Source organism: Mustela putorius, unplaced genomic scaffold (genome assembly GCF_011764305.1).
Source record: "Mustela putorius furo isolate JIRA1106 unplaced genomic scaffold, ASM1176430v1.1 tig00003899_pilon_pilon_pilon, whole genome shotgun sequence".
NCBI classification, from domain to species: Eukaryota; Metazoa; Chordata; class Mammalia; order Carnivora; family Mustelidae; genus Mustela; species Mustela putorius.
In genome coordinates this window covers 20,663,586-20,689,871 of record NW_025422048.1, presented here as the reverse complement: position 1 = coordinate 20,689,871, position 26,286 = coordinate 20,663,586, and the positions used below count along the sequence as shown (strand labels likewise).

At 38.7% G+C, this 26,286-nt stretch overlaps 1 pseudogene; it reads right to left on the bottom strand.

Moving 5' to 3' along the window:
* LOC123388495 overlaps window positions 1-26,085 on the bottom strand; it is a 58,303-nt pseudogene extending 32,218 nt beyond the window's left edge.
* Window positions 26,086-26,286: the final 201 nt, after the last annotated feature.

Sequence of the window (26,286 nt, the reverse complement as noted above, 5' to 3'; positions counted from 1 at the left end):
CATACATATTATTATTCAGGTGTAAACACCTTCTAGAGAACTGTGTCTGACCAGGGCATTAATTCCAACATATATCCTACTTGGAATGATGCTGTTTTCTCTCCATGTGCATTTTTTTAAAGCCCCGTACAATCATTCCCTACATACTTTATAAATGTGTAACAAGTTCTATAAATGTGGAATAAGTTCTAGGTCTCATGTCCTCCAAGCAATAGTTTCCAGATATCCTCTGTTTCCAACCACCCAGACTGGTTCAGAGGTATGAAAGACTTCAAAGGCCTTGGATCTGAGATTTTTTTAGAGAAAAAAAAAAAGAAGGCAAATAGGTACCTTACTCAGAAGATTTAGAAAAGGTTATAATTATTTGGAAGTTTGATTATAGGAGCCAGTTAAATTTGTACAGGACCTCAGCTTAATGACTGAGGCAGGACATCAAGACTTGCTCATCAGGAGCTGCCCCTATGCCTCAAGCCAGTACCTACACCTCCATTATATATTGTTTCAAAGTCTGCAGGTTTGGGTCACTCATTCAACATACCTTCATTAAAGGACCAACTATATACCCAGCACTATGCTAGAAACTAAAAGGGTACAAGATGGACAAGACATAATTCTGCTCAAGATATTATATATATCTTGCTAATCAACCTCCTCAACAAGTAGGAACCATAGAAAACTATAGAAACAAAAAGAGAAAGATAGGTTCCATGATTAAGTTTACTCAAGTCTGGGTCATTTTCCTTTTTGTCTTATTATTTCTTTGTCTCCTTCTCTCCACAACTTTTCTATCCCTGATCTCATTCTCTGAATCTCGGATCACCTTTCCTGTTATCCCCTCAAGTTATAGCTCATTTTTTTGTTCTTCACTATCTTCTTGCTGCTTCATGAAGATTTGTTCCCAACTCCCTTTGATGCCTAATATCTTCACCTATTCATAGTCATCACAGTACCCCAATCTTAACATATACACCACCAACAACAACAAAAACAACACAGCCTACAGTTTGAATTATGAGACCATGTGAATAAAAAAACTGGCAACCACTTGGTGGCAGCATACCCAAATTCAAATAGCAGAAACTGTTTTAAGTGAGAACAGCCTGAATTTACAAAACTAAAGTTAGAAAATGCCAGATATGCAAAGTTAAAGTTAGAAAATGATAACCATGTCACAGTTATAAAGTAGTATCAATTGTAGTTAGGAAGACTGAATTGAGAGTGTGTTACAGTCTTAATAACTGCAGACAGAGAGATAGAGATGCAAAATTTATTATGGGAATGGGGGCACATTTTCAGGGCCATAGCTACAAGAAAGAGTCCTAATGTTTTAGCACTAATAGCAGAGAGCCTGTTGTGTCTCCATATTCCCTTAGAGAAAACTGAACTTAGACTAACTGAGTAATCCAGACAATTGAAAACAATGATAAGCCAAATGAAATGTGTATGTAGACATTTCTTTTGGTAAATGGGTCGTAAAAATAGAATACTTACAATAATAAAAGCAGCAAGTATGTGCTTTGGGAAACGCACACACAAGGAGTCAAATTCTCCTCTAGGATTTGTATCAAAAGTCAAATGAGTTTTCACTGATGCTGAAGTCAGTGGGTTGTCATAGATGTCCTCCTAAGGCTCTTCTATTGTACACAGAAACTATATTCTAATTGTTAAGTACCTAGACCAGCACAATTATTAGTAACCCAGCACAACAAACTGTCCCATATCTTTGGAAATATGGGGCTCAGAATAGCTCTGCAATTGGCCCCTTAGTCAAATGATATCAACTGATTAAGGAAGGCCTATACCTTGCATCCTAGATACCTGAAAAACAAATATCTTCTCCATCTCTCATTAAAGCTTTTCTATTTCTAGGGAAACCTATAGTTTTCATCCATAAGACACGCAAGCTGAGAAGTCCTGTAGTAAAAACTATGAAGTATCTTAGCTTAGCTGGCATGCATATAGTCAATGTCAATCAAACATATATATTGAGCTCTTACCGTGGGCCCATCCCTGTGCCAGCAGCTATAGGATAGACAGAAAAAGTACTGGCATGGTGTCTGATCTCAAGTGCTTAACCATGTAGTTGTGAGATAAGATTAACATATAAAACAATTGTATAAAAGAACATATATTGAGTTGGATTATTCAGAGAGTAGGTACAATGTCATAGAAGAAAGTCAATGTGGACTGGGGGTTTTGTTGAGAACTGCGAGGGGTCTGAGATTTTACTCTACTTAAATTCTAGCAAGTTGACCTGCCACAGCTTCATGGATACTGGTAGAAAATATGAGATTCCTGGATTAGAAATGAGAGACAATGTATTCTTCATAGCAATAACATTAGTAAGAGTATCTGCATTTTTGCATTGGTTCCATATTCCCAGTTCCTGAAGGATAATGTGAAGAAGGCCAAATGGCACCTGCACATCAAGTAGGTTGCATTATAGAAGAGGAACACTGAGCTGAGGGAACTCATGCTTAAAGAATATCTTTTACAATGAGCAATAAGCACGTCTGCCCTTTGTTCCAGATGGAGACACTATATCTGTATTGCAAGGCTTTTCCCTATACAAACATCCTTAGAAAAATAGTCTGGTGGAATGGGAAGTCAGTGCCCTCACTTGCAAGATACTCAGATACATAAGAGACTCAGTAGTTAGACAAGTTGGTAGAGTCATGGCTTTGGGAGTGAGTGTAGATCACAGAACAAATGGCTAATATAAATCCATGTCCATTACAAAGCACATGTCCTAAAGAAAAGAGATTTCCTGAAATGGCTAATAAAATCCTAAAAATTCAGAGCTGCAAACACCTTTGTTCAACATACCCATTTTGCAGCCATGGAGAGAGAGTCCCAGAGAAGTCAAAAGGTCCTAATATTATTGTGATGTACAGCTAGCATGTTTCTTATGTCTGATTAGGTGGATGTATTCTGTGCCCACTGATCTATGTCCTGCTTTTCATAGTAGAATGATGGTTGAGCACCTCATTAGAAATAAAATTATTACCTGTACCAGGTTTACGCTAATGTACTGACATCTGCAGCACTTGTTAAATGAACCATAAATCAAATACACTGAAGTCATTTCCCACCAAATCAAGTCAGGCTTTGGTCAAAAGAATTAACATTGTAATACACTTAATGCCTGACATTTGAAGAGGGCCTCTGACTAGATCACTTTGGATAAAGAGAAAATCTTGTGGAGTCATGAAATAGTACTAACTATAAATCATTTTGCAAGCATCCTAATCCAGAGCTGGAAGGTTAAGGGCAATAACCAACTTGAATTAACTATCTGGTGAAACCATCTAAGGATTCACAGGTCTTTCTTTACTAATCTATCTGCACTTCCCTGTTTTCTCTGGATTCACACGTGTTATAAATAGTACTACTTGTTTTGTCTAAGTATACCTTTGGTTCTTCTCAATTTGCATTGCAGCATAACTGTGACAAAGGGTGAGGGAGGAATATAAGAGCTATCCAGAGTATAAAACAAGAACCCAGAGTATAGATAGACTTTCTTGTATTTGTGGGGAATCTGGATAAGAATAATAATCCCAGAGTAAGAAAGTTAATTAGACTTAAATATATTTTCTGGATGGATTTCATTAAACCTAGCTCAGAAAGTCAGGAGTGTGTACTGAACAAATGAAAAATCTACTTGTGACTTTCTGATTTTATATGCAAAGCATGCCATGGTATGAGAAAATACAGCTTCTTTCATAACCAGAAATATACTGGCGTATGAAAGTCAAACACAGGATGAAGTTAAGTGTGACTCTCAGCCTCCACCTTCGTCCCCCACCTCTACAGTTCCAAAACCCTAGGGTTGACTTAAAAGTCATTGCTATCTGTAACTGACTTAAGCAGAACTAGCTTGTTCTGGCTTCATAAATTACTTTAACATAAGACTTGTGTTGAGATCAAGGGAGGTGATAATCTCAGTGAACCTGGCAATATACACCTGAAGTATTGGTATTCATTTCTGGGCTCTGTATGTAACAAGAAACCTCCAAAATTGTAGTGTGTCCAGAGCAACCAATATGATTATGGAACTTTGTCTCAGCCTTTGAGAACTAGTTGGGGAACCTAAAGATGTTTAGTCAGGAAAAGATCTAGTGGGAAACCATTAGGAGTGTCTTCAAACCTTGGCAGGGTTATTATTTTTAATAAATTACTCAGTCTTCGTGGCTCCAGAGAATAACAGTGGGGCTATTGGCATGGTTGAAAAAGAAAACAGAATTCAACTCAGTGAAAGAAATAACCCTCAAATAATTGCAGCTGTCTGAAAATGAAATGAGAACCAAGCAGGGCAGGATAAATCTTCTGAATAGAAGAATTGATTTGCAGTATTACCCGCCCCCCCCCCCCCCGCCCAGGACTTCGTGTACTCACAGGGTCTGGCAGTCAGGACCTTAAAGTGGCATGCTTTCACTAGACACCAGGACCCTCAGTCTTCTGGCTGCAAAGCCTCTGCTCTTTGAGCCCATTAGATTAAGAACAATCCATCTCTGAACAGAAGAGTTGGGATGCTACAAATAAAACCGTTAGTTTTTTCTGAGAAATTTCACATTATAAGACACTGGAAGAGGAAAAAATTATCTAAGCTTCCAATTAAGTCCATACTGCAGACCCAGACTGACAGTGCCAATGGTTTTACTCTTTGTTTCTTCTAGAGTCTTCTATCAGTTTACTGGAAAACCAAGCTGTACTGTGGCCCAAACCACAACTATGCTTTACAAACAAGAGCCTCTGACATATGTAGTATGAATAATGCAGTCTGTAGCTCCCACTAGGATATAGACTCTTCTGAATATCTTTCACGTCCTTCATCCAGCTCTCTGGTCTATGCAGGATATTGCATGTTTCCTCTCCACTAAAAGGAGCACCTTTGCAGATGTAGTAACTCTAAATTCAGTGCTTTCATCACAAAGAACCAAAAAGGTAGAACTTTTCTCTGTTGTACTATATTTTCCACCCACTTAAGTATGCTGAGGCATGCCTTATTTGCTTAGGACCCATTGCACAGAGAAGAGGAGAAATTAAGACATGCATCTGCCCTTTCCTGCTCTTCTTAGTTTTTCTCACAGTACAGACCAAAAGGGAAAACTCTTCCCCTTATGCCTTCTGTCTGTTCACACCTGGCTATTGATATGCTAAAAGTGGAAATTTGGGGAATTTAGAAAATCCTCTCAACAATATCTAGTTTTCAAGCTATATTCCTGGTAGAGAACTAGATCATGGATGTAAAAAGCTGAAGGTTAATGTTTTCTTTTGTATCTTGCTCTCAATCTTATTTCCTTATGAGTACTACTTAAGCTAAGAAAAAATCATGTACCCTAAAATGTAAATAAGAAAACACATCTATATTTTTTCAAACTATTTCCTCTATTACATACTTTTATTTATTCAGCACTATTTGTGATATATGCATTTTGTATGTTACAACACTATATAAATGATTCTTTCAGAAACATGTGAAAGAAACCCAATTAAAACTACATTGAGATATTACCTTACACCAGTTAGAATGGCCAAAATTAGCAAGACAGGAAACAACATGTGTTGGAGGGGAGGTAGAGAAAGGGGAACCCTCTTCCACTGTTGGTGGGAATGCAAGTTGGTGCAGCCTCTTTGGAGAACAGTGTGGAGATTCCTCAAGAAATTAAAAATAGAACTTCCCTACGACCCTGCCATTGCACTACTGGGTATTTACCCCAAAGATACAGATGTCGTGAAAAGAAGGGCCATCTGTACCCCAATGTTTATAGCAGCAATGGCCACAGTCGCCAAACTATGGAAAGAACCAAGATGCCCTTCAACGGATGAATGGATAAGGAAGATGTGGTCCATATACACTATGGAGTATTATGCCTCCATCAGAAAGGACGAATACCCAACTATTGTAGCAACATGGACGGGACTGGAAGAGATTATGCTGAGTGAAATAAGTCAAGCAGAGAGAGTCAATTATCATATGGTTTCACTTATTTGTGGAGCATAACAAATAGCATGGAGGACATGGGGAGATGGAGAGGAGAAGGGAATTGGGGGAAATTGGAAGGGGAGATGAAGCATGAGAGACTATGGACTCTGAAAAACAATCTGAGGGTTTTGAAGTGGCGGGAGGGTGGGAGGTCGGGGTACCAGGTGGTGGGTATTATAGAGGGCACGGACTGCATGAGCACTGGGTGTGGTGCAAAAATAATGAATACTGTTATGCTGAAAATAAATAAAAAATAAATTTAAAAAAAATAAATAAATAGATAAAAAAGAAACCCAATTCAAACAGTTTGAAAAAGAAAGAAAAAGAGAGAGAAAGAGGGAGGGAGGGAGAGAGGGAAGAAGGAAGGAAAGACACTTACTAGCTTGTAAGTTCAAAGGGTGACCTGCCTCAGGTGAACTGAAGAGCTCACATACTCTATCCTCTCAAATCTCTTCTATGTGCTGGGTTCATCCTGCAGACAGACTCTTTCCATGTGCAAGGGAAGATGTCTGCCCACAGCTCCATATTTATATGCTCCCAGTTCAGAAGTCCAAATATAAAAATGTTTGTATCCACCTCGCCACCCAAAAGTCAATCTAGAGAAGGCATATGGTTAGCCCTGCTTAGATCTGTTGCCCGTCTCTACACCACTGTCATCAATGAATAGGAAACTACAAGAGGCCCATCCTAGATTATGCCATTACCACTATAGCCAGGTTGGGATGGGGAGGAGGGGAATCATGATTAATTACCCCACTAGTATAACATGGATTGGCTGAAGGGACAGTCCCTCAAAGGACACAGAGAGTTGGATATAACAAAACATCAGATATTGACCTCAGAAACATCACCTCAGTCCTTAAAATTCTTCAACTTATTCTCACTTAATTGAAATTAGCTAAACACCTAACTAATAAAAAGTGGTAATTCATCTGCATATTCCCTATACTTATTATGGAGTCCTTAAATTTCATGCAGTGTTGTTGGGATATATTTTGTTCTCTGGGCACATATAGTTATGTGATATGATAAACATAAAATAAAAATTTGAGGATCACTGATTTAAAAAAATAAGAAGCTAAATTCTTCCCAAAAGTCACAAAGCTGTATAGCAGAACTGGAATTCAAAGCCGATCTTGACTGATTCTTAATGCCCTTTCCCTTTCCCTTATATCTTAGATTTTAATACCACCCCTTGAGTGGTATCTAGTGCCCTCTGCTACCACCTTTTAGCCCCAGTCAAAACCAGCTCTGAGAAAAGGAGTTAAATTCATTCACACTCAACTGTCTGATGCGGAGTGAGATTCTGATTTCTCCTAGGCAAAATTGTAATTTGGTGTGTATCAACTTTAGGTAGCAGAATGGCTTCATAATTAAAGGGGATAAATTTAGGACTCAGTCCTGTCTCCAACACTTGCTAGGTATGTGATCTTCAGAAAGTTATCATTTTGAGAGTCAGGCTAACTCATCATAAAATGGGGATAGCAATGTACACCAAATGGCAATGTTGTAAGGATTAACAGAGTTCATTCTGTTATAATTCCCACCTCAGAACCTGCAAAACAGTTCCTGTTAAACAGATACTTTCCCTATGGCAAAGAGATAATTTAAGTTTTGTTTTTAAGCCATAAAATGATAAGAGTTTGGGGAAGGCCAGAGGTTCTTCCTTTTCCTCTGAAATCAAATAAAAATGTCTTACAAAGAATTAGCACTTTATACATCCTTTTAAAGATTTTATTTATTTGAAAGAGAGAGAGAGAGTGAGAGAGAGTGCACACACAAACAGAAGAAAGGAGTAGAGGGATAAGCAGTCACCCTGCCAAGCAGGGACTTGATTCCAGGACTCTGGGATCATAAAATGAGCTGAAGGCAGACGCTTAACTGACTGAGTCACCCAGGCATCCCTAACATTAGCATTTTACTTTTTTCCACATATACTAGCTCTTTTGCTCATACTTCAAAGATTTTATTTTATTTATTTGACAGAGAGAAACAGTACGAGAAAGAACACAAGCATGGGGAGTGGGAAAGGGAGACGTAGGCAGAGCTCCCGCTGAGCAGGGAGCCAGATGAAGGGTTTGATCCCAGGACCCTGGAATCTGAGCCAAAGGCAGATGCTTAATGACTAAGCCACCCAGGTGCCCCTCCTTTGATTATTTTAACAACCCATAACAGAGACAGGGCAAACCCTGTTAAGCATTATTTCACTGATTAGGAAATGCAAGTCTGAGAAAGTTGAGTCACTTTGCCAGAACTGAGGGGGTTTTTGCCCTCTAATTCAGAACAATCTTCCAGTAGAGAAGAACATGTAGTTCTCATGTTGTTCTACTGAGTTCTCATACTGAGTTCTCTCAGTAGCCATGGTGGGGGAAAGAGCAGTTTCTTTTTTGTTTGCCCTGATAGAATTTTTTCTCCTCCTCTTCCTTTCCCCACCACTAGGTTGGTCAATCTGGGCTGTTCATCTTGGGTTTATCAGGGATGCCATGAAAAACTTGCTTTATATATAAAACTCATGTCAGTGTAGCAAAAGATCATCTCCTTTCATAGTTGATAATGCAACTTTTTGTTGTTTTAAGTGATATATGTCTCAAAGTTAGAGTTATTCAGTCCTGTCACCCCATATGAAATTCATTGCTTCCACAAGCCTTTTTTTCTAGTGCTTCTCAGCAGGCATACAGTCCCCTCTCATGAGTCTCCGCTTCACTGACTGTCTCTCCCACCAGAAAGTCTACGTAAGGAATAGGCCTGTATCTGATTTATCACTATATCACCAGCACCCAGCATAGAGCCAGGCCCACAGGGTGAGGAGCTAAGCCAACATTTGTTAAATGGGGTGATCATTACACAAGAATTAAACTATTTTTTTTATATAACAACAATTAAAGAATGGTCCCTGCTTTCCAGGAGTTTAGTGTCTACTTGGGAATATTTTACAGCCCCCATTACAAGATCCTGGAGATGAGTGGCTGGGTTTTAATCATCTCCATATCCCAGTCACCTCACATAATTCTTGACATACCCAGTGCTTTCTAAACTTGGCCAACCAACTACCCTTAATAGTAGGGTAAATACAGATGCCTGAATGAATATAGGGATCTAGTCTAAAGTGCCCTTCACAAGCAGAACTTTCTTTCAAGTCTTGTTTTCTACCTTAAAAAAAATTTTATATAAATATTACATTCCACAACACAGCCATTTATGCTTTTTAAAAATAATTTAAATTACCTAACACTGAGTAAAAGTATGCTCCAGAACGATACCAATGCAATGCTAACTCAGATACCCATCCAAGCAGGTAATCTCTAGATTCAACTTATCAGACCCAGTGGAGGACTTCATGGCAGTTTTCATGAAGAAACTGGTCTTTCCTGAGGCTAATTGGCACTATTAGGAGTAGGATGAATTGCACTTGGATTTTGTTTAAAATGATCTTCTGGAATGCCTCAAATGTCAAGCTCCAATTGATAAGCTAGGCAGAATCCCAGAAGCAGGAAGACAGCCTTCCTTGGGGGAGGAGGGTCAGGGAGTAGGGATAGTGTACAAGGGGCTGGCCGCTTAGAGGCATTTTGTTTTGCACCGGACTTGGAGAACTCCAGTAGTTTAGTCACTGGCCCCATTCAAAAGTGTCTGCTCTGAAAACAGTGGGTCTGATTGTGTCATAGGACCATACGTGGACCAAAGGTACGGGTACTTGACAGATGAGAAAAGAGCATAAACAATCTAAAAAGAAAGAGGCATGGATGGCATTGCTTGAAATCATTGTTAGACTGAAAGGAAAAAAATACCAATTGTAATGAATTAGAGAAAAACAAAACAGTTTTCAAGAAGACAGTACCTATGATTCCAAGGCCAGTTTTGTTGTTGTTCTGTTTTATGACCCCATACTGAGCTCTGATCATAGTTTTTCTTGAGTTCCTAAACAAGGCTGTAGTGAGAGCCCTATCCCCAAATGTTTTATGTTATATCATAAAGTGAGTGGTTGGCAACAAATGGGACAGCTAAAATAATGTGAAAGATGCAAAATTGACCAGAACTTCAATTTTAATAAGCATATGAGTTGCTTGGGAATTTTTTTAAATGCATATTATGATTCATTAGGTCTGGTTGGGGGGGATCCAAGGTTCTGCATTTCTAACAAGCACTCTGATGATTCCAATGCCTACTGATCCAAAGAGTACATCTTGAGTAGCAAGGGTCTAGATCTAGATCTTTTCCTACTAATGCTTATCTCCTGGGTTCACTTTCAATTTTAATAGTCCCTATGTGGGCCCTTGAGATTTCAGAGGAGAGGTACAATTTGAATTTACAGCAATTGATTTTTACTCTGTGCTTTCATTATGCATAAATGTTTTTTTTTTTTTTATTGAGTGCTGTGTACTACAAATAATCCTGTCTCCCCAGGGATAAGAGAAATACATCTGGAACTAAAGAAATCAGGCTATAGGCAATACAAACAGTAATAATTTGGGCAAGAAATTATTTTCAAGTTACTAATGTTCTGTGACCTAAGACACTAACACAAATCTAACACAGATATGGAGGAAAAGGAATAACAGTTATATTATCCACTATTTTGCAAGTGCTCTATTATGAACATTGACAATGAAAGCTTGGTTGATACAACAACCAAGGGATGTAAGTGGAAAGATTCTAAGCAGGCTGCTTAACACATAGTAACTGTTCAAGAATCAATAAATCTTTAAACCACCAAAGGGAGATTTCAGACAGGGGCAGAAGAGATACATAATGGGAACCAGAAAAACTTAGAAATACAGAGGAGGACTATCAGGGTTCTCCAGAGAAACAGACCCAGTTTTATTTACATACACACATACACACACACACACAGAGATATTATATATAATGTATAGCCAATTATATATATATACATATTATACATGTATATGCATATGTATATGTAAAATAGACTTATTTTAAGGAATTGACTCACATAATTGTGAAAGCTGTCAAGTCCAAAATCTGTAGGGCAATCTGGCAAACGGGAAACTCAGGCAGGAGAGGATGTTGCAGTCTTGAGGCAGAATTTCTTCTTCTCCCAGAAACCAGTGTTTGCTCTTAAGGCCTTCAACTAATTGAATGAGCCCACACATATTATCAAGTATAATCTCTTTCACTTAAAGTCAACTAATTGCAGATGTTAACCACACCTACCAAATAGCTTCACAATAATACTTAGATTCGTGTTTGAGTAAATAACATTGAGTAATATAGTTCAACCAAGCTGACACATGAAATTAACTGTCACAGAGACCATTCTAGGTCAGTGGTTCTTAGCCTTGATTTCACATTAGAATCTCCTGAGGTTTTTTCCTTTTAAACACTAAAGCCAAGCCTCACTCCTAAGAGGCTCCATAATTTTTAATAGTTCTCCCACATGACTCCAGTGATCAGTGTAGTCAGGGTGGAGAACCACTGATACAGAGACCAATACTCCTAATTTTAAAGATAAAGAAACTAGATCCAAAAAAAAAAAAAAAAAGATTTTCCAGCATCCTTTAATACTCAGGGGCTAGATCTGCTAGATCTGGGATTCTTAAATTGTAACCCAGTATGTTGCTAATACCTACATTTTCATCTTCATCCCCTGACCAGGTGAATTTACAAATGGGTTCCATAGTATAATCTTTAGAATTTTGCTTGAAAATAATTTGGTGTTGAGGTGAGGAAGAGTAGGTAGGGTGTTACAGATAAAACAAGAGAGATCATGAGGTGTTGATTTTTGGACACAGATAAGGAATACATGGGGGTTCTGGTACTATTCCCAGTATTTTTTTATTAGTCTGAAATTGTCATTAATACTTTTTAAATCAAAAACCAAAAAATGAGATTCTAACTCTAAATCAAAGTATCAACTACAATTAACTGGCTTCCACTGGATCTGAAGAAGCTTTCCCCACTTTAAAACCCTAAAGCGGGGCGCCTGGGTGGCTCAGTGGGTTAAAGCCTCTGCCTTCGGCTCAGGTCATGGTCTCAGGGTCCTGGGATCGAGCCCCGCATCGGGGTCTCTGCTCAGCGGGGAGCCTGCTTCCTCCTCTCTCTCTCTCTGCCTGCCTCTCTGACTACTTCTGATCTTTCAAATAAATAAATAAAAATCATTAAAAAATATTAAAAAAAAATAAAACCCTATAGCTAGAAGCATATAAGAATAGTCTGGTCAGTCATGGTCACTTCCCTATAATAGTAATTGAGTACTGATTCCTGAAATGTAACCAGTCTCTGAAATAATTTTAAAAATTTATCTCATGTTACTAACAAATGGAACACTGCCTGTTAAAGAGCCATAAATATTGGAAATTCAACTGCATAATACAGGCCTGGCCTTAGTGAATTGCAAAGCTCTGAGACTGAGGCGTCCAATATTAAGCATAAAAAGATTATTCTGCTATTGTTGGGGAGATTATTCTATAGATGTCACTTAGGCAGGATTTGTAAATAGTGTTGTTCAAGTGTTCTGTAAACTTGATGATTTTTCACCTAGTTGTTCTATCCATTATTAAGAGTAGAATATTGAAGTCTCTGAAAATTACTATTAAATTGTCTATTTCTCACTTTAATTCTTTCGGTTTTTGCTAGATGTATCTTGGAGCTCTGTTTTTAGGTGCAAATATTTATAACTGCTAATATCTTCCTGAAAGATTGACATTTTTATTGTCATCACATGCCCCTCTATCTCTAGTAATATTTTTTGTTTTAAATTATATTTTCTGGTATAAGTAAAGCCATCCCAGCCCTCTTATAATTTCTGTATTACTTTTTCCATTCTTTTATTTTCAACTTATTTGTATCTTTGAATCTAAAGTATATCTCTAACAGACAGCATATAGTTGGATCTTGTTGTTGTTGTTGTTGTTGTTTTAATCCAGTTTAACTTTCTTTGCCTTTTGATTGAAATGTTTAATTCGTTTACATGTATTGTAATTAGACATAGGGTAGGATTCATGTCTACCATTTTGTTATTTGTTTTCTATACGTTGTATTTTTTTTTGTTTCTCTCTTACTCCCTCACTGCCTCTGTTTTAAGTGAATGTTTTTTAATATGCCATTCTTATCCTATAATGATTTCTAATTATATTTTTAGTTACTTTATTTGTGGTCATCCTAGGGTTTATAAGATACATCTTAACATAGCAGAATCTACTTACATATTTATAGTAACTTAATTCCAGTGAAATACAGAGAATTTGGTCCAATATAGCTCCCTTCTTTCTCCCCTCCTTTGTGCCATTACTGGTGTATGTATTACATCTATATATGTTATAAACACAAAAATGCAGTGTTATGACTATTGAGTTTTAAATCTTTACCTTTTAAAGGACTTAAGAGAATAAAGGAGAAAGAATACAATGTAAAGGTCTTTTATATTAACCCTCATATTTATCATTTCTGGAACTCTTCATTTCTTCCTATGAATTTGAGTCAATATCTGGTGTCATTTGCTTTCTCCAAGATAGATCTAGTCCCTCTCCTCTCCTTGTGGCATTATATATGTTGCATCTTTATATGTTATAACCCCAACAATTTTATAGTCTTTTATGTAATTAACTTCTAAATCAGTTAAGAGAAAACAGAGAATATATGTAGTTTTATACTTATGTACTTTGTTTCTTTGCATGTGTTTTGAGTCTCAATTCTTTTCACTTTTGGTCTCACTCCTTTTCAGTCTGAAGAATTTCCTTTAATATTTTTTGTAAGACTGATTTTCTAGCAAGTCTTTTGTTTTTGTTTATATGGGAATATCTTCATTCTGCCTTCATTTTTGAAAGATATTTTACTGGATATAGAGTTCTTCATTGACAATTATATTTTCTTTGAGTGCTTTGAAAATGTCATCCCACTGCTGTCTGTCCTATAATATTTCTGGTAAGATGTTGACCATTAATTTTATTTTGGTTGCCTTGTAGATGGTATGTAATTTTTCTCTTGTTTTCAACATTTTTCTCTTTCTTTTTGGTTTTCAGCAGTTTAAATATGATGCTTCTGGCTGTGGCTCTTCTTATGTCTATCCTCTTTGGGATCCAGTGATCACTTTTTATTTCTTCAAATTTTTTTCTATCTTTTTTTCTCTCCTTTCTTTCTGGGAATATGTATGCTGGTACATTTAATGGTGTCCCACAGGTTTCTGAGGCTCTGTTCATTTTTCTTTGTCATTGTTCCTCAAACTTCCTGATCTCCATTAATCTATCCCCAAAGTGACTAATTTATTATTCTAACCAATTCAAATATGCTGTTGAGCCCCTCTAGAAAATTTTTCACTTTGGTCGCTAGACTTTACAATTCCAGAGTTTTTATTTAGTTCTTTGTTATAATTTCTCTCTTGATTGATATTCTCTATTTGATAAATCATTATAATCATGTTTTTCTTAATTCTTTAAATATGGTTCCCTTTAATTCTTTTTTTTAAGATTTTATTTATTTATTTGACAGAGAGAGAGATCACAAGTAGGCAGAGAGGCAGGCAAAGAGAGAGGAGGAAGCAGGCTCCCCGATGAGCAAAGAGCCTGATGCAGGGCTCGATCCCAGGACCCTGGTATCATGACCCGAGCTGAAGGCAGAAGCTTTAACCCACTGAGCCACCCAGGGCCCCTCCCTTTAATTCTTTGAACATATTTATAATAGCTGTTTTCAGGTATCTGTCTGCTCAGCTGAACATTTGTGGCCCCTAAAGACAATTTCTAGACTGCTTTTTCCCTGTGTATGAGTCACACTTTCCTATTTCTTTCATGTCTCATAAATTTTTGTTGAAAGAAATAACTTTTTTTTTATAAACATATATTTTTATCCCCAGGGGTACAGGTCTGTGAATCACCAGGAAGAAATAACTTTTTTAATTAGATATTATAGCAACTCTGAATTCTAATACTGCCCAGGGTGGTCATTGTTGCTGGTTGGTATTTTTGTTTGTTTGTTTCTTGATGTGCCTAGACTAATTCCTTGGAACAAATTTCCCCTGGCCTCTGATGTTCCTGCTGTTTTTCAGTTTCTTTTTTAAACCTGCCTTCCTGAGGGTTTTTACTGGATAAGCATAACTTAGTGAGCAGCCAATAACTGGTCAGAGGTTGTACTTAAACACTTTCAAAATTCAAGCAATTTACAAGCCTACTTCTACAAGGCCTCACATTTTTTAATTATGATGTGTTAGTCACCATACAGTACATCATTAGTTTTTGTTGTAGTATTCTATAACTCATTGTTTGCATATAACACCCAGTGCTCCATGCAATCCATGCCCTCCTTAATCCCCATCACCAGGTTCACCAATCCTCCACCCCTCCCTTCTAAAACTCTCCATTTGTTTCCCAAGGCCTTACATTTATCCAGGGATGAGTATCTTACCAGGGACCCTTCTTGTCTCTCTGAAGTGGGCACAGCTTTGATATGTGCACAGCCTTGCAGACCACCAGAGGTAAGTGGGATTTTAGCAAGGACCCCTTTGGTTGTCTATTTGCTAAATCTTCCTGTTAAATTTCTGGCTGATGTTTTGTTGATTTTCCCCAAACAATATGATTTCTAAGGCTAACAACAACCTTCCCAATTCTTTGCCACTGGTATTGACATTGTCTTTGACAGTACCCTTGGACATGGATTTTTTCCACACTATGCTCCAAAGTCAACTCCAAACAAAGCCAGCTCCCTCTGACAGCATTCACTGTCTTTCCTGCCCTCTCAGGTAGAACTTCTCTTCCATGGAGCTGGAAGACGGTGGTAAGTCCAAGTTAAAACATCACAGATTCGCACTATGCTTACCAAGATTCAGTGGATTTTCTTGAATAAATGCCTTTCAATGGGTATGGCTTTGGTCAATTTCCAGACTATTTTCATGGTTGTATAGACAACCTTGTTCAGCCTTTCATTCAGAGTCAGAACAGAGTCATGAAGACAGATTAATCGAATTTAATCTTCAGAGAACTGGAGTATATAGAACTCCATGGAATGCAAACCATATTCCTTAGAGGCCCATGGCATTTGACTATCCAGACTATGTTTCCCAGTGTGTGATCCCTGGACCAGTAGCATTATATACAGCCATGATAGCTTGTTAAAAATGCAGGCTCCTTGCTTCCACCTCAGATTCCATTGTCTGCATACTATAGATTGAGGAATAAAGACCTAAAGCATTAAGTCCTCAGAAGCCATGTTTAAAAAATTCATGTTTTTTAAAAGTTTCATAAAAATTAGTCATTATTACTTCATCACAGGCTGTATCACACTAATCATTCACAGATCAGGACCCCATACCTTTTAGATTTTCTAGTCTTAACAAAAGCCCTGCTGGCCCAAAAGCAAGCTCACATGTAATTTTTGAAGAGGTTTTTAAAGAGGGAGATTTGGCACGAAATTGTAACTACTGTTTACTTGTCACCTTAGATTATGGGACAAGAAAAGCCTAGCTCTTATGAGGAGTGCCACATGCCTCACTGCTAGAGAGGGCAGCCTCAGAGCATTACAAGAAAGAAGGAGGAGGGATACAGAACTCTTGGAATAGAGGTTGCACTTGAAAACAGTCATGAAAACGTAGAGGAAAGCAAGGAGCAGGAGAGGCAATACCTGAAGGGAAATGTAGAATCTCTGATTACAAATGGTATTTCAAAATTTAAATAGTAATAATAATGTTTCCTCATGTGTACAGCCTTTCCCAATTTTCAAAACTCCTTAACTTCCATTTTTTGTTTGTTTGTTTGTTTCTTCTTCTCAAACATTCTGTGAGTTGGGCAGGGCAAAAGTCATTATCCTCAGTCTCTCTTATACTACCCTACAGTTTTGTTGTCAGCTCTCTCTATATATTTATGATGCCAGACTTCATGGGTTTAAATCTCTCCTCTGCCACTTACTAGCTGTGTAACCTTGAGCAAGATACTTAGCTTCACTGTGCCTCAGTTTCTTTACCTAAAAAAAATAATATAATAGTTATACATACTATATAATGTTTCTCTGAGTATAAAATAAGTTAATATTTTTTAAAGATTTATTTATTTGACTGACAGAGATCACAAGTAGGCAGAGAGGCAGGCAGAGAGAGTGGGGGGAAGCAGGCTCCCTGCTGAGCAAGGAGCCTTATGTGGGACTCAATCCCAGGACCCTGAGATCATGGCCTGAGCCAAAGCAGAGGCTTTAACCCACTGAGCCACCCAGGTGCCCCATAAGTTAATATTTTTAGAAGATTTTTTTAAAGATTTTATTTATTTATTTGAAAGAGAGACAGTGAGAGAGAGCATGAGAGGCTAGAAGGTCAGAGGAAGAAGCAGTCCCCATGGAGCTGGGAGCCTGATGCGGGACTCAATCCCGGGCTCCAGGACCCTGACCTGAGCCGAATGCAGTTGCTTAACCAACTGAGCCACCCAGGCGCCCCCCATAAGTTAATATTTTTAAAGTGCTTGAAAGAGGGCCTGGCACATAGTATCCACTATATACTTTTGTTAAATATACAAATTGAAAGCTGGGTAACACTGTGTGATGTTGGGCCTCAATGTCTTCATCTGGAAAATGGGGGTGATGGTATGTGTCACACAAAATTGTGGTTAAATTTACTCTAATACTTTCATGGTGGAAGTGCAAATTGTAGTCAGCCTTTTGGAAAACAATTTGTCTCTATATATACAAATCTTTAATTTTTAAAATTGAACAACTAAAGTTAAATAAATTTCTATAACTCTAGAAGTAACACAAAATTTGGTGATGGAAGATTATTTTCCCATAAGTATAGTCATTGTGAATGAACTTATAATAACAGAAAGATGGAAGCAACAACAGAGTAAATCATAGTACATAAAGAATAAATTATAGTGTATTCACTTGGTACAATATTTTATGGGCATTAAAAATGATAGTAATATGGGGGCTTAAGTGGGTAGGAGAATAATAAATGAAACAAGATGGGATTGGGAGGGAGACAAACCATAAGTGACTCTTAATCTCACAAAACAAACTGAGGGTTGCTGGGGGGAGGGGGGTTGGCTGAAGGGGGGTGGGGTTATGGACATTGGGGAGGGTAAGTGCTTTGGTGAGTGCTGTGAAGTGTGTAAACCTGGCGATTCACAGACCTGTACCCCTGGGGATAAAAATATATGTTTATAAAAAATAAAATATTAAATATATATATATATATGTTTATAAAAAAATTTAAAAATTTAAAAAATGATAGTGATAAATGTGGTACTAGTATATGGAAAAATGTTTATGCTATGACCAGATAGTAAATTATATGTGTTGTTTGATTATAATTATATTAGAAAATTATATTTCCATTTTTTAAAAAATTATTAAAATTATAAGTGACTGAGATGACAAAATTAAAGTTTTACACTCTTGGGGTGCCTGTGTGGCTCAGTTGAGTGTCTGACTCTTGGTTTCAACCAGGTCATGATCTCAGGGTCATGAGACTGAGCCCCATGTAGGGCTCCATACTCAGCTGGGAGTACGCTGGAGATTCTCTTTCCTTCCCCCTCTAACCCTCTTTCTGCTCATGCTCTCTCTTTAAATAAATCTTTGGAAAAAAAATAAAGTTTTACTCTGTTTTCTAAACTGTCTATTTTTCTATTTTTAAAATGTAATACTAATCCCTACCATGTCTACATAACAGGTTTAGTGTGATTAAATGAGAACCTGACCTTTGTAAACTCTAATATAACAATCTAATGTAAGGTATTATTATTTCATAGAGAGTTATATACAATCTGTACAGACCCACATATGTGCTAAATGGCACTTCCATGCAGTTCTTCCCATATTTTCACATGAGGACACACATAGAAAAAGAAAATGGCCCTGCCCATCTGAGAGTGAGGGGACCAGTATCTCTGCACACCAAATGGAAATCTCTGCTCTGTTAGCCCTACATTTTATTTTTTATTATTAACATATAATGTATTATTTGTTTCAGGGGTACAGGTGTGTACACTCCCTTTACAAGAGGCAAAGAAATGTGGAATCCAAAAATCCAATATTTTGTGACCTTGGACATTTCACTTCACCTCTCATTTACTAATAGAGAGAGCAATATTCTTTCCCTTCCCTGCCCCAGAAGGCAAAGAGAGAATCAAGTAAGATGATGGTTGTGAAAGTGCTTTGTTTGGAAATACAGAAGATAAAGACATGTGATAAATGCTATTATTCTTTCACATTTAAACCCCAGGAAGGCGCTTCAATGCTGGGGAGACTAGAAGCCAGTGTGTCTTCAAATGATACACATATGCTACCCATTTATTCTGCGAGTGCTTACTGAGTGGTCCTTTCTTGCAAAATACTGTGTGAGGTGCTAATAACAAAAATTTTGTAAGGAAAAAAAACTGATTTTTTTTTCCTCTGGATATAACAAGAAGTAACCCCCAAAGCCAGTTTTAAACCCATTTCTTTTGTCAGTGACACTTTGTACTAGTAATCAAGTGAAAGCCAACCAGTGGTAGCCCCGTGCCTGGGAACATCCACCAGTCAAGAGCAGATACACTCCAAACTTTAGCTATGGTAACGTGGTTACTGAAGTCCCTAAACACTTTTGCTTCTGGAATGCACCAATGCCTGAATTCCACATTTTCCAAAACCCTACATAAAAATAATCATCTTTTTTTCTCACATAATCTACACCTTAAAAGTGAAGATCTCCCTTGCTTAAACAAGCAATAAATTCTGCTTTCTGTTTCAGTCACTGTGTAGCATCCTTTAACAATCCTAAAAGATGTTATATAAATGAGACAAAGACAGCTTCTGTATATGAGTCCTATGTTGTTGACTTATTCATAACAGACTAGGATCTGTTCGCTCAAAAACCAATAAGTGCCAAACTCAAATCTTTACATTTCTAATTGTGTTTTTTAAAGATTTATTTAGGTTTTTGAGAGAGAGAGAGAGAGCGTGCACATGTGTAAACAGAGGGGCAGAGGGAAAGGGAGAGAGAGAATCCCAAGAAGATTCCCCTGAGCATAGAGCCCAAGGCAGGGCTTGATTCCTGAGATCACAAGCTGAGTCAAAACCAAGAGTCAGACACTTAACTGACTGAGCCACCCAAGCACCACTTTAGACACTGGGTTGTTTTAAATACAGCCCAAATAGGCAGATTTTTGCCATTTAGAGCCTACTGCTTCTATACCCACAAGTCACTGCTGCCCTTCAGAACTCTCTAACCTAGAAGATCCCCATTATACTGTTGAGCAACATTACCTAGACCTGTAAGCTCCCTGTCAATTCTCCTTCCCCTGGAAATTTTTTGCTGTCCTTCTCTCCTTCCTTTCTGGGTAGTGGACCCTACATTGTAGCCTTTTAAAGGTTTTATGCCATAAGGGACATCTTCACTACCTCCAGCCCATCCCCACCATGAAAAACCTATCAACTTGGCAACCAAATAAATCTTATTGTGTGTTACTGCCACCTTGTGGTCATACATTTTTTCCTTGATCATTCCCTATTTCTCCTCAAACTCACTACGAACAGGAATGAGCCTGGCTTGACCTTCTCTCCTGGAGTTCTCAGATTGAAAAATCCATTCATATCAGTGGCCAGTTGATGGATATAAACTATAAGGGACCGAATTTGGAAGGAGGGAAGAGGTCACTATAGGCAGCTTCCTGGAAAATGTGGGAATTAGCTGAATAGTAAGATGACTAGGCAGAGAGAAGGATATAGAAACAAAAAGATGAAACCAAGAGAAAACAAGTCAAACCACTCAATGATAGTTTTTAAAATTCTAAGTCTTTTTCTTAAGATCTAGTAGATGTGATGAGCATTGGGTGTTACATGCAACTGATGACTTACTGAACTCTACATCTGAAACTAATGAGGTACTATATGTTAGCTAATTGAATTTAAATAAAAAAGAATAAAGATCTAGTAGCATTAGGTATACTAATATGGGCCAAAAACTGAAGACTAGTTTTATCAAGTGGATCTGTATCTAAGTAGCATTTCAAAGGCTTTTCCCCTTTCAGTGGTCACTTAGACCACTGCACATGAAAATAATTGCAAGTTAAGTAATGTGTGGGTCATAATGCAGGACGGCTTGATGACCCACCTGTCCCCAAGCCAAAATAACTCCAGAAAGAAATAACCTTTATAAACACAGAGAAAAGATTACATCCCACCAGGGCTTTCCAAACACAAAAGAAATGCTCATAAATATTCTTTGATTTCTCTGGTAACAGCAGACGCTCACAGGAAAATAAAATCATCCTTACCCTGCTGTCCTCAGTCTTCCAAAGGCATCCCACTGCCCCGATCAGGTTATCCTCCTTGAAACAAAGTAACTTTTAATAAAGTGGATCGCTGGCAGGGAGAGCCTGATATGATCACATACCTGTTATAATAGGATTTAATTCTGCTTCAGATGTGCTAGTTTTAATAAAAAAAAGATTGAGCAAATCAAAAATAAATTACATTGAAAGGTCAGCCTTATTGCTTGTACAGTTATGTTAACTCCCCCACCGACACTTTTAGAGACTGTATTTATGAGACCTTTTGATTTGGGGAAGAGAGGTATAAAATACATCGACAATTCCCCCATTATTTGCAGCAGTATTTCATTTCCAAGTGTCAATTCCAAGCACTTAAGTATGGCATTCTTTAACAGGAGTAAATCTAAAAAGTATGAGTTGTTTACAGAATGCTGTTATTCAATATACTAATAAAACAAGCTTTTCTATCCAGCGCAAAGTTTGGAAAAACCCTGTCAGAGTTTATGCAGCATATAATTCGCTTTAGTGCATGTGGAGCATTTATTAGGAATGCATTGGCTCCTAATTTGAATGAATATATTCTGACACAGCATCTATTCTGCCAGAAGGGAAGCCTCCTAAATTTACTAACTGGGAATAGATGGACCAATAACCCACCCAAGATTATTTTCCTGGTCTTTCTAGTGGGACATACAAATAGGAACACTGAGTATGTTTCTTTGCTCAGCCTCAATTTAATAAATGCTACTATAAGCAATTCTAAATGTCCTTCCTTATTCCTAGGTCAGTTTCATGATCTATCCATCACACATAACAGCATGTTGAAGGGGACTTCTATTATTGTCGCAAAATTGGTGACTATAGTCTAAAGCTGAGGGCAAGTAATAATAATAACAACAATAACCACTTGCATGACATTTATTACATACCAGGCACTAGACTAAGTACTTTATAAATCTTAATCCAATTACTTCTCACAATAACCCTATAATGTAAACACCATTATTAACCCTATTTTAGGTAAGAGAAAACTGAAGCAGTGAAAATTTAAGTAAGCTGCTCAGTGACAGTTTGTAACTATAAGACCCAGGATTTGAACTCAGGGCCTCTAGCTCCAGACTTGAAGTGTCTTGTCACCTAGATTACCTCATGGTCTAAAGAGAGCCACCAACAGATCGGATCAGATATTTTCCCCAGGGCTTACTGGCCATAGTGTCATCTACCATCCTCAACTACCCTCCACTTCCAATCTACTCCCCTGAGGCCTGGAGGAAGAGAAAGAGCAACTTATTAGAGTTTTCAGCCTGGTGGAAAAAAGGAAAAGTTTCTTTTCTCCCTTCCATCAAAGTCAAGTAAAATAGGAGATAGTCTCCATGAGAATCTCTCATAGATTTGGAAAGAATCTGTAAGAGTGGACTAGAATCTTGTTCTTGGGAGAATGCCCGAAGAGTGTAGACTCTGTATACTTACTCTCTTGTCTTTGGGTGGAACAAGGTAAAAATCCTTAGGGAGTATAATATAGGTTCTCTATGGGAAGAGAGTGCTTGTGAATATGGAGGCTGGGGCCTGCTCTTCACCTGGAGATTTCTGAAGGCAGGCAACTTGCTAGAGCAATACATCCCAACAGAATGTGAAATGATAATAGCACAATGTAACCTGGAAGAGAGCAGAATGATACTCCCCCCCCACCCCCAGATCCTCGATGTCCTTGAAAGTCAAAGAAAAGGACCACAGCAGTTCTGTGACTCCAGGTAAAAGAGCATGAAGTAGGAGAGCAGGAGGCTTAGCGCTATACAGGCAGATTCAGGGCCAATAGTCATGGCAACCCACCCAGCAAAGAGGTTAGGCACATTGACTTCTGGAAATGACTGCAAGAGACCAAGCTTCTCCTCTCTGAGAGAGTTCTCAGTAACAGGATGCTTTAGGAAAGCTAGCCATCACTCCCATAAAAGCCATATACCCCACCTGGGCACACAGAGGATAAACACAGCAGCAGCAACTACCAGCAAGAGCTAGAAGCAAATCTAGCCAGTGTGAGGCCAGAGGTATATCCCTATCCCTAACAGACAGCTACAAAACAATACAAGAGAAGATAAATTACAAGGAGGGGAAAGAACAGAGGAGAATAATACATTGCCCCTGCATCTTCTCCTAGTTCTCTAATCCACTCATCTGGATAGCATAGGGTAAGGAGCAAACTTCGAATCAGATATGAAATTGGAACTTTTTAACAGACTAAATTTGACCAGCTAAAAAGGACCAGAAAAATATGAATAAAAAGAATTGGACAAAGCAAAGCAGGAATCAATGTTCAGAACACATGAACACTTTACATGTTAATACCCCTAGTAATTTCATATTCCTGAGTGAGCCAGTTATATCAGAATTTCAAATGGGGGATGGGAGTTGGTGCCTCTTCAGCAGGCTGCAGTAGTGTGGAAACTACTCTTGAGGCCCTTGACTTCAAAGATTATAGGTCTATATAAACATTCTGACCTTCCATGGTTCATTTTCAGCTTGTCATTCCTGGATTTATGAGCAACAGCTGTTGTCCAGACCACCAGCCTAGGACAGAATACAGTCACATAGAAAAAAAAGTAACAAAATTCCCCTTCTCTGGCTTAGTTCCCACTTGCAAAATTGGAGGAATTCTAGCTCCACTGAAATTCCTCCTTCTGGTTCAAGTTAGCTATGGTGAGGGATAGAGGAGAAAGTATCCTTAGGGTGGGTTTGGGTTTTGGTTTTGGTTTTGGTTTGGGGTTGTTTTTGTTTTTGTTTTGCAGCATCTGCCTTAGGCCTTATATCCACATGGTTCCTGGAAACCAGGTCCTAGAGGCAGGTTTCTGTGTCTTACCACACTTTCACCATCCAAAGAATATACTACTATTTGCTGTCACAGCACTCCATCTCCATGATACTGTAGTGTCATGACCACTACTGCAGCAGGCCTCTTCTGTATTGGCACTCTTAATTTCATACAGAAATACCACACCAGAATGTGCTGGTACATTCCAGATACCACTTGGGAGCCCCTCTCCCTCAAATCTGACATTTGTCCCAAAGGAATATGGCAACAGCCTATATGAATATCAACCCATCACAATGCCCTTGATGATCTCTCTTCACACCCTAGCATTATCCATAAACCAATTTGTTATCCCTAAACCTAACTCAGTTACCAAGGTGAGCTCTGAATAATATGAGATATATATTGTGTAAGTGCTCTGTGACCAAGCACTGGGATAATTATATTACCACATTGTATTCTCAAAACCATTAGTTCCTGGTTAGGATTAATCTTATATGGAAAAGTAGAAATGAAAAGGAAGTAATAGTGACTTAAACAGCATGGGGCATAGTTTCCTCTCATTTTCAAGAAGGATTGGTATGATATCCCCACAGTGTCAGAGATCTATATTCCTATTCTGTTACTCCATCTTGATAATTTCAGCCTTGGATGGCTGTTAGGGTTTTAGCCATGATTGCTCCCATTCCATCCAGCAGAAAGTAGAAAAAGAATGGGAAAGGCATGCCCCTTCTTGTTAAAGAAATTTCCTACTAGTGGCACATACTGCTTATGCTTTCAATCAATTGCTCGGAACATAGTCACATGGCTACCCCCAGCTGCAAAAGTGGCTGGGAAATGTATTGTTAGTGTTTTGGGTTTTTTTTGTTTGTTTGTTTGTTTGTTTTGGTGGTGGTTGTTGTTTTTTAAGAGAGAGAGAGGAGGGTGGGGAGAGGTGGAAAGAATATTTTCTTTCTTTTTTTAAGATTTTATTTATTTATTTGCAAGAGAGACAGTGAGAGAGAACATGAGTGAGGAGAAGGTCAGAGAGAGAAGCAGACTCCCCGTGGAGCTGGAAGCCCGATGCAGGACTCAATCCCAGGACTCCAGGACCATACGTGAGCCAAAAGCAGCCATCCAACCAACCGAGCCACCCAAGCATTTCGGCAGAATCTTAAGCAGGCTCCACTGCCAGCATGGAGCCCATTGTGAGGCTCAATCTCAGCAGGCTTCAGCACAGAGCCTGATGTGGGACTCAATCTCACCATGCTGAGATCATGACCTGAGCCAAAACAAAGAGTCAGATGCTCAAACAAATGAGCCACCTAAATACCCCCATGTAGTTATTTCTTAATGACTATGTAGTCAGCTGAAGAACTGAGGTTCTATTGTTGATGAAGAAAGGAGAATATATTTGGGGGATAATGAGCAATCACTACCACAGGGAGGTATGAGTCTCCCACATATAATTATACATTAGAAGATCTGAGACAGGGAGGAGCAATATGGCAGAGGAGTAGAAGACCTAAATTTTATCAGGTCCCAGGAGTTCAGTTAGATAGTTATCAAACCATTCTGAACACCTACAAACTCAACAGGAGATCAAAGATAAGAAGAGCAGCAATTCTAGGAACAGAAAAGCAACCACTTTCTGAAAGGTAGGACGTGTGGAGAAGTGAATCCAAGGTGATACAAGGGAAGAGAGACTTCAGGGAGAGGGACCAGCTCCCAGAAAGTGGTGGAGCACCAGAGCACAAAATCAGAACATTAAAAAGTCTGCTTTGCTGAGGGACATCGCTCCAGAGACTAAACAGGGGCTGGAACTTTCATTGGGACAGTGGGGTCTCAGGCCCCTCAAGGTCACAGAAAAACCAGAGGTGCCTGACTGTGGCAGACCTCCCAGGCATCAGAGCAGGGAAGCCAGCTTCAGAGACGGAGCCAAGGAGGGGGCTCTCAGCTCAGGGTTGCCATAAATCATAATCCCTGGCACAGATGGGCCACTACTCTTCAAGCAGGGACTCCACAAGTGGCAGATCCAGGGAGACTCACCTTCCCCCGCCCTGGGGGAGGGTGTGGCACGGGAGTGCACTGTAGGAATTTGCTGGGTTTGGAGACGCCAAATGGGGCTGGGTCATGTACCAGAGATAGAAACGCTCAGTCACAGGCTGGGTGAGCATAGAGTGGAGCCGAGACCAGGGAGACAGGAGTGATTTTCTCTGAGGGCTCAGTGAAGAGTGGTGCCTCAAGCTGATGCTCCAACATCCTGGAGATTGGGAGGCCACCATCTTCATTAATGTCCCCCAAAGCTGTACAGAAAGGTTTCAGGGAACAAAAGC